Genomic DNA, 15,680 nt, shown 5'->3' with positions numbered 1-15,680 from the left:
ATCTCCAAGCAAACATCTTATAGGTGAGAGACATGTTTATCCTTCAGTGTTTTTATATTCTCTAGAATATTGGGTACATAGTATGTTCTACATGTTTAATTGACTATAGTATTCTCTATTCGAAAAAAAAATTTACAGATAAAAGAGAAGTGGTACTTGTTTAAAACATCATTTATTCTAGAGTATATTTTTTCCCTTTTCTTTGTTTCATAGTGTATTGATTCATTTATTAGCACTTTTATAAATAAATTCAAAATACATTTCATTTTTCCATGATTTTAATGGCTCTATGTAATTTCAGCTAGGATCAGTAATAAAGCACTGGATGAAAATGATGATCTATAGACTGAAAATGATTAGGTTCAGGGCCTGAGCACACCACATGGTATGTTATCCAACCTCTTCTCTAACATTTTAATCCTGGTAAAATTAATGTGAATGATAAATATGATTAATGATAAACCTGGTGCATAGCACTGGAGGGAAAATGAGCTCATGTGGAAACCCACCAAGGCTGGGGAATGTATGTGGATACAGAGTTGGTTATGAAAGTCGCTTTACTCTACTTCTTGTGTTCAGAGCCTGTATGGAGTTTAGGGCTTATCGCTTGAGCTTTTCATATCAGTGGAGACATTTCTCCTCCCTACCTCAGAGTTAGCATCCTAGTCCAGAGTCACCACCCCATTTTAGTTTATCTAGTGTCTTCTCAGCTTTGAATCCTTTAAAAATATCTTAATTATTTTTAATCTGTTATACTTATTTTTCATGGCTACTTCATGGTACCTAGTAAGTTACTAGGCATGTGTAATATTAGCTGCCATCATAATTAATGGAGAACCTGTGTCAGGCTTCAGGTTTAATGTTTACGTACACTTCAAAATGACTTTCAGGTTAACTTCTATTTGTCCCATTTTATAGATGACGAAACTGAAGCCAAAAGCTTTCAAGTAACTTGCTTAAACTAAGTTGTAGATGAAGGATTCAAATCCATGTACTTTTGGTTTTAAAGCTACTGCTCTTGTTTGACTATATCTCAGATGAGATCTTCCGGGTCTCCATGTCCTTTTTTGTTAAACTGAGTTGGACAATATGATACCAAGATTTTTCATGCCTTGAGATTTTGTAAATGTTATGAATCCTAAGATTAATTAAAATCTCTTGGAAAAATATAGTTCTTGATATTCTGACTCGATTCGAATACACTGATCATGTAGGTATCTAAAAGAAGAAAGGCTTTACGTATATGTGATTTTGTACATAGGTGTGTGTATATGAATATAGATAAGGGTGATATTTTCTTTATTGTTGAATACTTAGAAGCTTACCAAATATTTTAGAAGTTGTGAGGTATAGAAAATCCCTCAAATATGCCACTAACAGTAGCTTTCCTTGAAAATAAAGAAAATATTTTGATTATTATTTGATAACTGACATTACAAATATTAGGTACATTTTCCGAGTGACAGGACAAATAGGTACTCTCATTAATGATTATTTCTATTAATTGGATTGATGGGCTTTCCTAAGGGCCAAAATTTAAATGCTGCAATTAAAAAAATTATTTCAACAAATTACTACTAAATGAATCTGTTTTTCTGGAGTTTACATAACACGTGATCATGAGCTGTTGAGTTTACTTTGGTGGAGGAAGGCAATGTATCCTGCTAACCCAAACTTTATCTTTCATTTTGAGAAGTAAGTTGGTGAGCAAAGCCAGATTTAAGCTGGAATAACTTCTGTAGTCAATGAAAAAGAAAATACTAATTCTATCTCGAAGGAAAGTATATTTAGTGATGACTCAGACGAATGCTGGGGCCTGATAAGAGGGCTCCTTCAGGTTTTTAATTGAAATGTGACTACGACAAGGGATTGACAGAAATCACCTCTGAATTCCAGATAAATGCACAAATCAAATGTCATTGAAAGCTGATAAGAGAGATTTCCAGAAAAGCGATTTTAAAAGTACCTCCCGCCCTGCTTATTTCAAAATAGGACAACTCCAATGCAACTTCATTTATCTGACAACTGAATTTTTAATGGCTATCTTGGTGTCATTGGCAGTAAAGCAGGATTATTTCCATTTTCTCAGACTTCTTAAAGCCCCTTTGCTCCCTGTAGCTATCTAAATGCCAAGTAATGAGATAATATCAATAGCTGGCATAAGGGTTTTTCATTTTAGTTACTGCAGCAGAACACTCACCTCTAAGGTTGTTGGTTTTCTAGTGTGCTAAGACATGTATCTTTCTGAGCAAGTTATTTGCAATCATCTCACCCTTACCCCTATACCTCAGGGCAAATGTTGCACAGCATGATACACACATTAGGTAGGAAATGGAATGGGTTTCTCTACTAATTTATTCCCCATGAAAGAAGCTTCTGGTTCTTGATGCAAATCAGAACTAAATGTCTGCATGGTATTATTCTGTCACTTCTTCTCTTCAGTGTGTCCACTGAGACTACTCTGTTTGCAGCTGCAGGAAGGAAAATACTCAGGGGATTCAGGGGGAGGAGCTAATTAACTATGGAGGCCTAGGAAGAGGATCTTATTTTGGGAAGAAAGGACCAATGGCCTTAGAGGCTTTCTCTTCTACTATAAATTGGGTTCTTTACCCATGTCTCAGCAGATTCTCAGATCAGTATTTGTATGTGAGCAATTTCTTAGGGAATGCTCTTCAGGATCAAAATCTGGGGAAGGAAAGGGAAGGGAAAGGAAGAGAAGGGAAGGAAAAGAACCAGGATTGGTCAGAGGAAGTTGGGTATTCTCACGGATATTGTCAGCTAACTTGATGGGAAGTTCTGAAGCTGGATGTTATTCCACATTGCAACAAGGGGGCTAGAACTTTATATTCCTGTGTTGACTGTCACTGGATGCAGGCTGCCCCCAGCCACAGCACTCCCCAGAGGATCAGTCCTATAGGAAGAGCTGTGGAGCACACCACAGTGTTCAGTTCTTCAGGTTATAGTGGGGCCCCAGAGCCATGAGTTTTGGACTGAGCCTCTATGAGGGAGCAATGGGCAAGAAGAATGCATTTTTTCCAGAAGATTCTATGAGAAAAAAATCTGGAGATAAATATATATATATATATTACTCCTAAGTGCACTCTATCTTGAAATGGTAGAACTGCCTTTCCTTGTGTCCTGACTATCTGATTGCATATTATTGTCCTTTCATGACTTTTTTACTTTTTCAAATCTAAGTTTGATATATATATATATATATATATATATGTTTTTTTACCTAGCTTTACCTGTATGAAAATATTGAGGAAATAGAAAGCTTTGTCCTGGGCTTCCCTCCAACCCCAGAGATGTTCTGAGGCCCCTTTGAAGACACTTAGAGGATCTCAAAAATTTATCATTAAATTGTCAGAATCAGAAATGGTAGCCAATAATAGTAGGAGCTTATGCATGTTCTATGCTTGGGTTTTAACACATTTTCTAGGTAAATATTATATGTGATAAAGTTTATAAGCCTAAAAGAATATTGTGTCCTTTAGATTCTTTTGAAATATGCATGTAATGGTTAATTTTATGTCTCAATTTGGGTAGGCTGCGCTACCCAGATATTTGGTTGAACATTATTCTAGATGTTTCTGTGAAGATAATTTTTAGATATAAGTTAACATTTAAGTCAGTGGGCTTGCAGTTGGCTCCATAGCTCAGGGGTTAGAGCACTGGTCTTGAAAGTCAGTGGGCTTTACTAGAGCAGATTACCCTCCATAATGTGAGTGAAACTCATTCAGTCAGTTGAAGACCTTAATAAAGAAAAAACTGGACTCCTCAATGAAGAGGGAATTCTCCCAGCACACAGCCTTTAGACTGAAACTGTAACTCTTCCCTGGTGTTAATATACATATATATATGATGGTTCTCTTTTCCCCACATCGTTGCCAACAATTGTTATTTGTGGTCTTTTTGATGACAGCCATTCTGACAGGTGTAAGGTGACATCTCATTATAGTTTTGATTTGCATTTCTCTGATGAGTAGTGATGCTGAGCATCTTTTCATGTGCTTGCTGCCCATCTGTATGTCTTCAGTGGAAAAAGTTCTATTCAGATCTTCTGTCCATTTTTTGGTTGGGTTATTTGTTTCTTTGATGTTGAGTTGGATGAGCTATTTATATATTTTGGGTATTAACCCCTTGTTGATCATATCATTTACAAATATTTTCTCCCGCTCTGTAGGTTGTCTTTTCATTTTGTTGATGGTTTCCTTTGGTATGCAAAAGCTTTTAAGTTTAAATTAGGTCTCATTTGTTTGTTCTTGTATTTGTTTCCTTTGCCTTAGGAGACAGATCCAGTAAAATATGTTACAATTTATGTCAAAGACTGTTTTGCCTATATATATTTCTAGGAGTTTTATGGTTTCAGGTGTTACATTTGGGTCTTTAATCCAATTTGAATTTATTTTTGTATACAGTGTTAGAGGGTGTTCTCATCTCATTCTTTTACACGTAACTGTCCAGCTTTCCCAGCATCATTTGTTGGACGAAGAGACGGTCTTTTCTCCATTGTATGTTCCTCCCTACTTAGTTGTAGATTAATTGATCATCAGTGCACAGGTTTATTTCTGGGCTCTCTATTCCATTCCATTGATCTGTGTGTCTATTTTTGTGCCAGTAGCATGCTCTTTTGATTACTGAAGATTTGTAGTATAGTCTGAGATCTGGGACAATGGTATCTCCAGCATGGTGGGGTTTTGTTTTGTTTTGTTTTTCTCAATATTGCTTTGGCAATTCAGGGTCTTGAGTGATTTCATATAAATTTTAGGATTATTTGTTCTAGTTCTGTGCAAAATGTCATGAATGTCATGGATATTTTGATAGGAATTTCATTAAATCTGTAGATTTCTTTGGGTGGTATGGCCATTTTAACAATATTAATTCTTCCAATGCAAGAGCACAGGAAATCTTTTCATTTCTTTATTTTATCTTCAATTTTCTTCATAAGTGTTTTTCAGAGTGTAGGTCTTTCACTTCCTTGGTTAATTTCATTCCTAGATATTTTATTCTTTTTTATGTGATTTTAAGCAGGATTGTTTTCTTGCTTTCTATTTCTGATAGTTCATTATTAGTGTATAGAAAAGCAACACATTTTTGTATATTAATCTCATATCCTGCAACTTTACTGATTTCGTTTGTTAGTTCAAACAGTTTTTGGTGGAGACTTTAGGGTTTTATAATATGTCATCTTCAAATAGTGACAGTTTTATTTCTTCCTTCCAATTTGGATGCCATTTCTTTTTCTTATTGGATTGCTGTTATTAGGACTTCTGATACTATGTTAAATAGAAATGGTGAGAGAGTGCACACTTGTCTTGTTCCTGATTTAGAGGAACTTTCTTAGCTTTTCACCATTATGATGTTAGCTGTGGGTTTGTCATATATGGACTTTATTATGTTGAGACATGTTCCCTCTTTACCAGCTTTGGTGAGAGTTTTTATCATGAATGGATGTTGAATTTTGTCAAATGCTTTTTCTGTGTCTATTGAGATGATCATGTGATTTCTCTCTTTCCTTTTTTTAACATGGTCTATCACATTGATTGATTTATGGCTATTGAACCCTCCTTATATTCCTGGTATAAATGCCACTTGATTATGGTATATGCTCCTTTTTATATATTGTTGCATTCAGTTTGCTAGTATTTTATTGAGGGTTTCTGCAATTATATTCATCAGAGATATTTCCTTGTAATTTTCTTATGTTGTAGTGTCTCTTCTGTTTTTTTTTTTCTTTTTTCCTTAGGGTAATGGTGGCCTTGTAAAATGAATTTGGGAGTGTTCCTGCTTTGCAATTTTTCAAATAGTTTAAGAAGGAGAGGTATTAGCTCTTCTTTATATGTTTGATAGGATTCCCCTGTGAAGCCATTCATTCCTGGACTTTTGTTTGCTGGAAGTTTTTTGATTATTAATTCAGTTTCACTACTAGTGATCAGTCTGTTTAGATTGTTTATTTCTTCTGACTCAATCTTGGAAGAGTCAGTGTTTCTAGAAATCTATCCATTTCTCCTGGGTTCATGTGTAATTTGTTCATGTATTAATTGTTCATAGTATTCTCTTATGATTTTTTTATATCTCTGTGGTATCAGTTGTAATTTCTCCTCTTTTATTTCTTACTTTGAGTCCTCTGTTTTTTCTTCATGAGCTTTGCTAAAGACCCTTCAATTTTGTTTATCTTTTCAAAAAACAGCCTGTGGTTTCATTGACTTTTTTTATTGGTTTTTTTGTTGTTGTTGTTCCCTATTTATTTCCTCCCTGATCTTTATTATTTCCTTCCTTCTGCTGACTTTGGGGTTTGTTTCTTCTTATTTTGATTCCTTTACATGATAGTTAGGTTATTTATTTGAGATTTTTCTTATTTCTTAAAACAGGGCTGTATTGGTGTAAATTTCCATTTTAGAACTGCTTTCACTGTGTCCCATAGATTTTGGACAGTTGTACTTTTATTTTCATTTATCTCAAGGGTTTATGATTTGTTTTTTGATTTCTTCGTTGACCCATTAGTTTTCTAGTAGCATGTTGTTTACTCTCTGTGTGTTTGTGTCTTTCCCATTTCTCTTCCTGTCATTGATTTCTAGTTTTATACCATTGTAGGTGGAAAAAGGCTTGATATAACTTCTGTCCTTTTAAATTTGTTGAGACTTGTTTTCAGGCATACAAAGTGATCTATCCTGGAGAACTTTCCATGTGCAGTTGTAAAGAATGTGTTTTCTGTTGTTTTTGGATGGAATGTTCTGTAGATATCTATTAAGTTCAGCTGACCTAGTGTACCATTTAGAACCACTGTTTCCTTGTTGATTTTCTGTCTTGATGATTTGTTCATTGATATAAATGGGGTGTTAAAGTCCCCTGCTATTATTGTATTATGTCAGATTCTCATTTTATGTATGTAAATATCTGTGTGTTATATTTAGGTGTTCCTATATTTTATATATATATATGTATGTTATAATATGTATATATTACACACTATCTATGTCATAATATATATTATACAAATATAGGTTAATGAATGTTATATCCTCTTCTTGTACTGATTCCTTTATCATTATATTATGCCTTTCTTTGTCCTTTGTTGTAGGCTTTGTTTTAAAATCTATTTTGATATAAGTATTGCTACCCCCACTTTCTTGTCAATTCCATTTGCTTGGAATATATTTTTTCATCCTCTCACTTTCAGTCTATGCTTTTCTTTAGCTCTGAAGTGAGTCTCTAGTAAGCAGCATATAGATAGTTCTTGCTTTTTTGTCTAATCATCCATCCTATATCTTTCAATTGGGGCATTAATCCACTGACATTTAAAGTGATTATTGATAGGTACGTAGTTATTGCTATTTTGTTTCTGGTTGTTTTTGTAGTTCTTCTCTGTTTCTTCTGTTTTTTTGTTTTTTTTTTTCTTCTTTTGTGGTTTGATGACTTTCTTTAGTGGTATGCTTATGTTTCTCTCTAGTTTTTGTATATTTATTTTAGGTCTTTGACTTTTGCTTACCATGTGGTTCATATGTTAACCTATAACTATCTACTTTTTAAAAACTGGTAGTCATTTAAGTTCAAGCAAACCTAAAAGATCTACATTTTGAACACACATGTTTTGTATTTTTGATGTCATTTTTTACATCTTCTGGGTGTCTATTCCTTAACTGCTTATTTTTAGTTACAGTTTATTTTACAATTTTCATCTTTTACCCTTCATACTCATGTATTTAAGTGATTGATCCACAGACTTTACTATATATTTGCCTTTACTAGTGAGAATTTTCATTTCCTTCTTCAGGTTTGGGAAGTTTTCAGGCATAATTTCATCAAATACATTTTTGACCGTTTTCTATGTCTCTTCCCCTTCTGGGACTCCTATAAATATGAATGTTAGTATTCTTGGTGTTTTCTTAGCGATCCCCTAATCTGTTCTCATTTGTAAAATTTTGTTTTTCTTTTTGGTGTTCTGATTGGGTGATTTCCATTATTCTATCTTCCAGATCACTTATGTATTCTTGTGTATCATCATATCTGCTCTTAATTTCTTCTAGTGTGTTTTTCATTTCAGTTATTGTATTCTTCATCTATGACTGATTTTTTTTTTATGTTTTCTAGTTCCTTGATAAAATTTCACTGTGTTCATCTTTTCTTTCCCCTAGTTCAGTTAGCATTCTTTTTACTAATGCTTTGAACTCTTTATCCATTATGTTTCATTTGCTGTTTTTTTAAGTATTTTTCTTGTTCATTCATTTGAAACAAGTTCCTCTGTCTCTCAATTTGCTTGCCTTTCTCTGTGTCTATGAAATTAGGTAAAATTGTTACCTATCCCATTCTTGAAGAGGTATAATTGTATGGGAGCATCCATATACAGTCTATGTGTGCCCAGTGGCTTTGGTGGGAGAGTTGGATCTGAAGTGAACACAGGTCATGTCTTCCCTCATGGTGTGCTGGCAGCTATTACCTTGGTGTGAGGTGAGGCTGGGGATGGAGAGGCTAGATCATGAGCCAGGTGTGAGCTGGGGCTTCTCTAGTGCTCAGTGGCCAACATTGCCCTACTGGGGGGTGGAGTTATGTTATAAGGTTCTGGAGCAGAAGCCCTGAGGGTTGGGTCCAAGTTGTTTCTGTTCCCTTAAGTGTGCACTCTCTCCCATCCAAGAAATGGTGTCTTCACCCCAGATGGGAGCAGTGCTTGAGCAAGATGGGCTGGAGCAGGTTTTTGGTGTGGGCCAGGATGCACTCTGGGAAAGTCCTGGCATATCAGCCAGACCTCCAGACCACTCCTGATCTGTTGCATCTGCTAGCACCAGCAATGATTGCCATCTCCCCATTCAGATGTAGTGCCAGGTCTGAGTGGCACTGTGCCCCAGAACTGTGAACCCTCCACAGCACTGGCAGGCTTTCACTCTAGTGAGGAGTTGCATTGCAAAGCAAGAGGGTCTGGAGCAGTTGTTTGGTGTCAGCAAGTGTGTGTACTTGGTAGGTGGCAGGAATTTGGCCAGAGTCTCAGGCAGCTTCAGTTTTCTTTTTTCACCATGTCCCAGGAGTAAGCAAGTATGTGCACACTCTTTATGAGTGGAATTTTGATTTTCTACAGCCCTCCTGTTAGTCCTACTGGTTTTCAAGCCAGCTAAGGGGCTCATCTTTCCAGTCTCATACTCCTGGTCTGGGGTACCCAATGTGTGGTTTGAACTGCTTCCTCTCCAGGGACTATCTCTATGCCCATGTAACCCCCCTCCTCTTCTGGGTCCCTTTCTAGCTGTACAGGTCCCCAAACCATCACTTCTCTTGCCTTCCTACCTGACTCTGTATGTATCTTTCTTTACAGGCTTGGTTGTACAACAGTCTTCCTGCCAATCTTCAGTTTGTTTTCAGTGAGGATCGTCCCACATGTAGATGTATTTTTGATGCGTTTGGTGGGGGGGGAGGCTCAGTGTTCTTCTACTCTGCCATCTAGATCCCCTGTTAGCTGTAAACCTTTAATAAAAGGAAAGAATAGAAATAATTAAACATTAAACTCAACAAATTTGAGAAAATATACCATGGGAAATCAGAAGAAAAGATGTAAAAATAAATTAAAGCAGGAATCAATAAATTAGAAAAGAGAAAAAATAACAGAATGCATAAATAATTCTGAGAATTGTTATTTTTGAAAACAGAAAAAAGAAAAATATAATCGGCAAGCAAAAATTGAAAAATAAGAAGGAGGAGTTCAGATTTCAGCAATGTTGCTGAGTTGTTTTAGTAACAAAAATTTCCTTCCCACGTAGGATAAATAGAAAATTTAGGCAGAATACATGTTTTTTAAAAAATGTTTGAATGCATCTGTGACAGTAAGGCAATGAGACTTTGCTGAGCCAAGATGCAGAAGAGGAAGAAGGCCAAGAGAGATTAGCCCAGGATTAGGTTTCATCATGAATAAACCTTCAAGTGAATGTTGATTTCAAAAGTGGCCACTGAAGGGCTGAGAAGCTCAATAGAGCTTTTCAAAATCAAATGGCCTAAGGAAGAAAAATTGGAACCTAGGGACTGCCAAGGAGAGCGAGCCTTGGTAAACACTCCAGGATCCTGGATGGGCTCCTGAAGAGTGAAACTGGACCATCTCTCATAGTAACTGAAGCCCAGTTTTGAATCATCTTAACTCTTGATTAAATTAGGATCTTTTCTTCCCAGCTTGGCTGCCTGCCAGAAGCAAAATAAATCTTTTTGAAGAAAGATAATATGACTCTCAAATTACGTCTCATTCTTATTAAATAATATTCTTTACACCACAAAAATTATTAGTCATGCAAGAAGATAAGACCGTACATAAAAATGTGAAAGAAAGATAGAACATAGGAAATCAAATTTTCATTAGAGCTGATCAACAAAACCAATTTTGTATTTTAACGTGATTATTAAAATTGATAAACCTTTGGTAAGAGTTATCAAGGAAAAACTAAGACAGTTATACATAACCAACACAATGTATGAAAAAGGGAAAATCACTTATAGATCCTATAAACATTGAAAAGATCATGAGAGGATACTATAAAAATGGTGCTTATTAATATAAAAATTTACATTACTTCCTAGAAAAATAAAAAAAGAAAGTTGAGGGAAGAAGTAGAAATTTTATACAGTCCAATATCTATTTAAGAAATTTAATTTGTAATTTTAAAACTCTTCACAAACACATAAAGTAAGAAAAAAATAAAAGGTCAGTCCCAGATTCTCTGATGGCTTCTTTAGTGACTTTAGAATATTTAAGAAACAAATAACATCATCTTCTTTAAACTCTTTTTGAGACTCATAAAGAGAAAACATATCCCAACTTGATTTTAAAGCCTGCATATATTTGATACCAAAATATGACAAGGCTATGACAAGAAAGAAAAATTATAGGCCTTTCTCATTGATGAACATAGATTAAAAAATCCTACATAAAATATAATCAATCTAAATTCAGCAGTTTTAAAACAGATAATATATCAAAACTGATAAGACTCTATTCAGGAATGCAAGGTTAGTTCAGCACTTGAATATCAATCAATGTAATTCACATGAACAGAACAAAGGGAAAGAGATCATGTGAAACATTCCAACTTCCAAGACTGGATCATGAATAAATAGAAAGTCTGAACAGATATATAATGAGTAAGGAGATTGACTCAGTGATTCAAAACCTCCCAACAAAGCAAAGCTCAGGACTATGTATGGCTTGACTAGTCAATTCTACCAGACATTTAAAGAATTATTAATATCAATCCCTCTCAAACTCTTCCAAAAAGTTGAAAAGGAAGAAACAGTTCCAAATACATTTTACAAGTTCAGCATCACCTGATAGTAAAGCCAGACAAAGACATTACAGAAAGAAAATTACAGACCAATGTTCCTGATAAATATAAATGTAAAAATTCTCAAAAATATAAAATGCTAGCAAACAAAATTCAATGGCACTTTAAAAGAATCATACCCATGAACAAGTTGGATTTATCCCTGGGATCCAAGGATGTTTCAACATAAGCAAATCAATAAACATGACACACCATGTTAATAGAATGAAGGGCAAAAATCACATCATCATCTTATTAAATATTGAAAAGAATAAAATGACCTCAACATTATAAAGGGCACATATAACAAGCCACAGCATATACAATGGGGAAATAATAGTATCTTCAATAAATGGTGTTGCAGAAACTGGACACCCCCCCCCAACACTTCACCATACACAAAAATTAACTCAAAATGGATTGAAGATTTAAATTTAAGACCCATGACTGTAAAATCCCTGGAAGAAAACATAGGGGGTAATCTCCTTGATGTTGGTCTTGGCACTGATTTTTTGCATTTGACACCAAAAGCAAAGGCAACAAAGGAAAAACAAACAAGTGAGACAACATCAAACTAAAAGCTTTTGCACAGCAAAGGAAACCATCAACAAACTGAAGGCTATCTACTGAAGGTGAAAAGAATATTTCCAAATCATATATCTGATAATTATATATGTCCAAAATATGTAAAAAACTCATACAACTGAGCATGAAACCCCAAACACTCCAATTTAAAAGTGGGCAAAAGAGAAATTGAATATATATTTTCCAAAGAAGACATAAAAATTGCCAAAAAGTAATGAAAAGAAGCTCAACATCACTATGAGTGAAATGCAAATCAAAGTCACAGTGAGATATCACCTCACCTGTTAGAACAACTATTGTCAAAAAGACAAGATAACAATATTGACAAGGATATGGAGAAAAGGGAATCCCTGTGCACTGTTGATGAGAATGTAAATTGATCCAGTCACTATGGAAAATAGTATGTAAGTTCCTCAAAATTTTAAAATAGAACTACCATATGACCCAGCAATCCCACTTCTAGGTGTATATTCAAAGGAAATAAAAACAGGATATCAAAGAAATATTGGCATTTCCATGTTCACTGCAGCATTATTCATGGTAGCCAAGATACAGAAGCAATCTAAGTATCCACTGATGGACAGATAAAGAAAATGTGGTATATATACACAATGGAATATATACAGCCATGAGAAAAAAGAAATCTTGGCATTTGCTACTACGTGGATGAACCTTGAGGGTATTATGCTGAGTGAAATCAGCTAGTTACAAAAAGACACATACCACTTGATTCCACTTTTATGAGGTATCTAAAAGAGTCAAATTCATAGAAACAGGGTAGAAAAGTGGTTGCCAAGGGCTAGGGGGTGAGAGAAATAGGGAGAGGTTGGTGAAAGTGTACAAAATTTAGATAGATAGATAGATATAGATATAGTGAAAAGTTATATATATATATATATATATATATATATATATATATATATATATATATATAGTGAATACATTCTAAGAATCTAATGTATACCTTGGTAACTATAGCTCATAATACTGTATTGTGTAACTGAGATTTGCTAAGAAAGTAGTACTTAAATGTTCTCACCAAAAAAGTAAAAAAGATAAATATATGATGTAATGGATGTCTTAATTAACTAAATGGGGGGATCCTTTCACAATGTATATGTATATCAAGTCATCACAATGTACACTTTAAATAACTCACAGTTTTATTTGTCGATTATACCTCAATAAAGCTGAGAAAAAAAGAGCCCACAGCTATTGCCATAGTCAAGGTGAAAAACTGAAAGCTTTTCCTCTAAGATCAAGGGAAGAAATAATGATGCCCAATCTTACCACTTCTATTCAGCATAGTATTGAAAGTCCTAACCAGAGCAATTAGGCATGAACAATTAATAAAAGCCAGCCAAGTTGGAAAAGAAGTAAAATTGCCCCTGTTTGCAGATGACATGATCTTATATATAGAAAACCTTAAATACTCCTCTAAAAAGCTGTTAGAACTAATAAATGAAGTCAGTAAAGTTGAAGCATACAAAATCAACATACAAAAGTCAGTTGTGTTTCTATATGCTAACAACAAAATATCTGAAAAGGAAAGTAGGAAAATGATTCTATTTACAATAGCACCAAAGAGAATAAAATACTTAAGGATAAATTTAACTAATGAGGTTAAAGATGTGCACTGAAAACTACAAAAGAATCATGAAATTAAAGACACAAAAAATGGAAAGACATTCTATGTTCATGAATTGAAATACTTAATAGTGTTAAAATGTTCATACTACCCAAAGTCATCTGCAAGTTTCAATGCAAACCTTATCAGGTATCAATGGCATAGTTTACAGAAATAGAAAAACACAATTGTACACGTCATATTGAGCCACAAAGGATGCTTAATAACCAAAGCAATCTTGAGAAAGAAGTACAAAGCTAGAAGCATCACACTTCCTGATTTTAAACTATATTACAAAGCTATAGTAATTAAAACAGTATGGTACTAGAATAAAAACAGACACATAGATCAGTGGAACAGAATAGAGAGCCTAGAAATAAACCAATGGGTATATGGTCACCTGATCTTTGACAAGGGTGCCAAGAAAACACAATAGGAAAAAGACAGTCTCTTCAACAAATGGTGCTGAGAAAACTGGCTATCCCCATGTGAAAGAATGAAATTGGGCCTTTATTTTACACCATATACAAAAACAATAAATCATCTCGAAATGAGTTAAAGATGTAGATGTAAGAGCTGAAACTGTAACACCTCTAGAAGAAAACACAGTAGGATAGCTTCATGATATTGGTCTTGGCAAAGATTTTATGGATATGATACCTAAAGCAAAGTCAACAAAAGCAAAAATAGATCTGTCAGATTACATCAGACAAAAAGCTTCTACACAGCAGATGTAACAGAGTGAAAAGGCAATGAAAGAATGGTAGAAAACATTTGCAAGCCATATATCTGATAAGGGGTTAATTTAAAAAGGGAGCTCCTACAACCCAAAGTAAAAAAAAAAAAAAAACTGATTAAAAAATGGGCTAAAGACTTGATTAGACATCTCTCCAAAGAAGACATACAAATGGCCAGAAAGTATTTGAAAAGATGCTCAATGTCACTAACCATCAGGGAAATACAAACCATAACCATAATGAAATACCACCTCATATCTGTCAGTACAGCTATTATCAAAAATGCAAGACAACATGTGTTGGCTAGGATGTGGAGAAACTGGAACACTTGCACACTGTTAGTGGGAATGCAGAATGGTATAGTCACTGTGGAAAACAGTATGGTGGGACTTCCCTGGTGGTCCAGTGGTTAAGACTCCATGTTTCTACTGCAGGGGGCACAGGTTTGATCCCTAGTCAGGGAACGAAGATCCTGCATGCTGTGCAGTGTGGCCAAAAAATAAAAGTTAAGGCAATATTCATTCATCCTTTTTTTAAAAAAAAAAACAAAACAAATGAAAACAGTTTTGAGGCTCCTCAAAAAATTAAAAATAGAACTGCCATTTCACCCATCAATACCTGATTTTTTTCCTGGGTATTTATCCAAAGTATCAAAATCAAAATCTCAAAGAAATATCAGTATTCCTATATTCATTGAAGCACTATTTATAATAGCCAAGATATAAAAACAACCTAAATGTTAATCACTGGGTGAATGGCTAAAGAAAATGTGATATATATATATATATATAACCTATTATATATATATAACATTTTGTATATATTTATATATAAATTCAGTCTTAAAAAGAAAATTCTGCAATGTGTAACAACGTGGATAAGAACATTCTACTGAGTGAAATAAGGCAGTCACAGAAGGACAAATATTATATGATTACACTTATATGAGGTGTCTAAAAGTCAAAATCATAGAATCAGAGAGTATAATGCTGATTGCCAGTGGGAGAGGAAGAAGTGGGAAATTGCTAATCAACTGGTATAAAGCTTTAGTTATGCAAGATGAATAATGTCTAGGGATCTGATGTATAAGATTGTGCCTATAGTTAACAATACAATACTGTACACTTAAAAATTTGTTAAAAGGGTAGATTTTATGTTGTGTTCTTACTACAATAAAGACACAGTTTTAGAACAGCTGATCATTTTCAAGGCTCTCATCATGCACACAAGGAAACCAAGACCTATTTAGCTGAAGTCCATTGTCCAAGGTCAACCCAGGAGCTAGTGGCTACTCCACAATCAAAGACAGGTCTCCTCATTCCCAATCTCATGTTCTTTGCATCTTCCCTTGTTGCCATATCATACCCTGGACTGTTTTTTTCCCCTTTAATTGCAAATGTTCTGTATACATGGGCTGCCTCCTCTGTAATATATTTACAT

The sequence above is a fragment of the Hippopotamus amphibius genome, chromosome 1, assembly GCF_030028045.1.
Source record: "Hippopotamus amphibius kiboko isolate mHipAmp2 chromosome 1, mHipAmp2.hap2, whole genome shotgun sequence".
Classification (NCBI taxonomy): domain Eukaryota; kingdom Metazoa; phylum Chordata; class Mammalia; order Artiodactyla; family Hippopotamidae; genus Hippopotamus; species Hippopotamus amphibius.
This window is presented reverse-complemented; position numbering follows the sequence as displayed.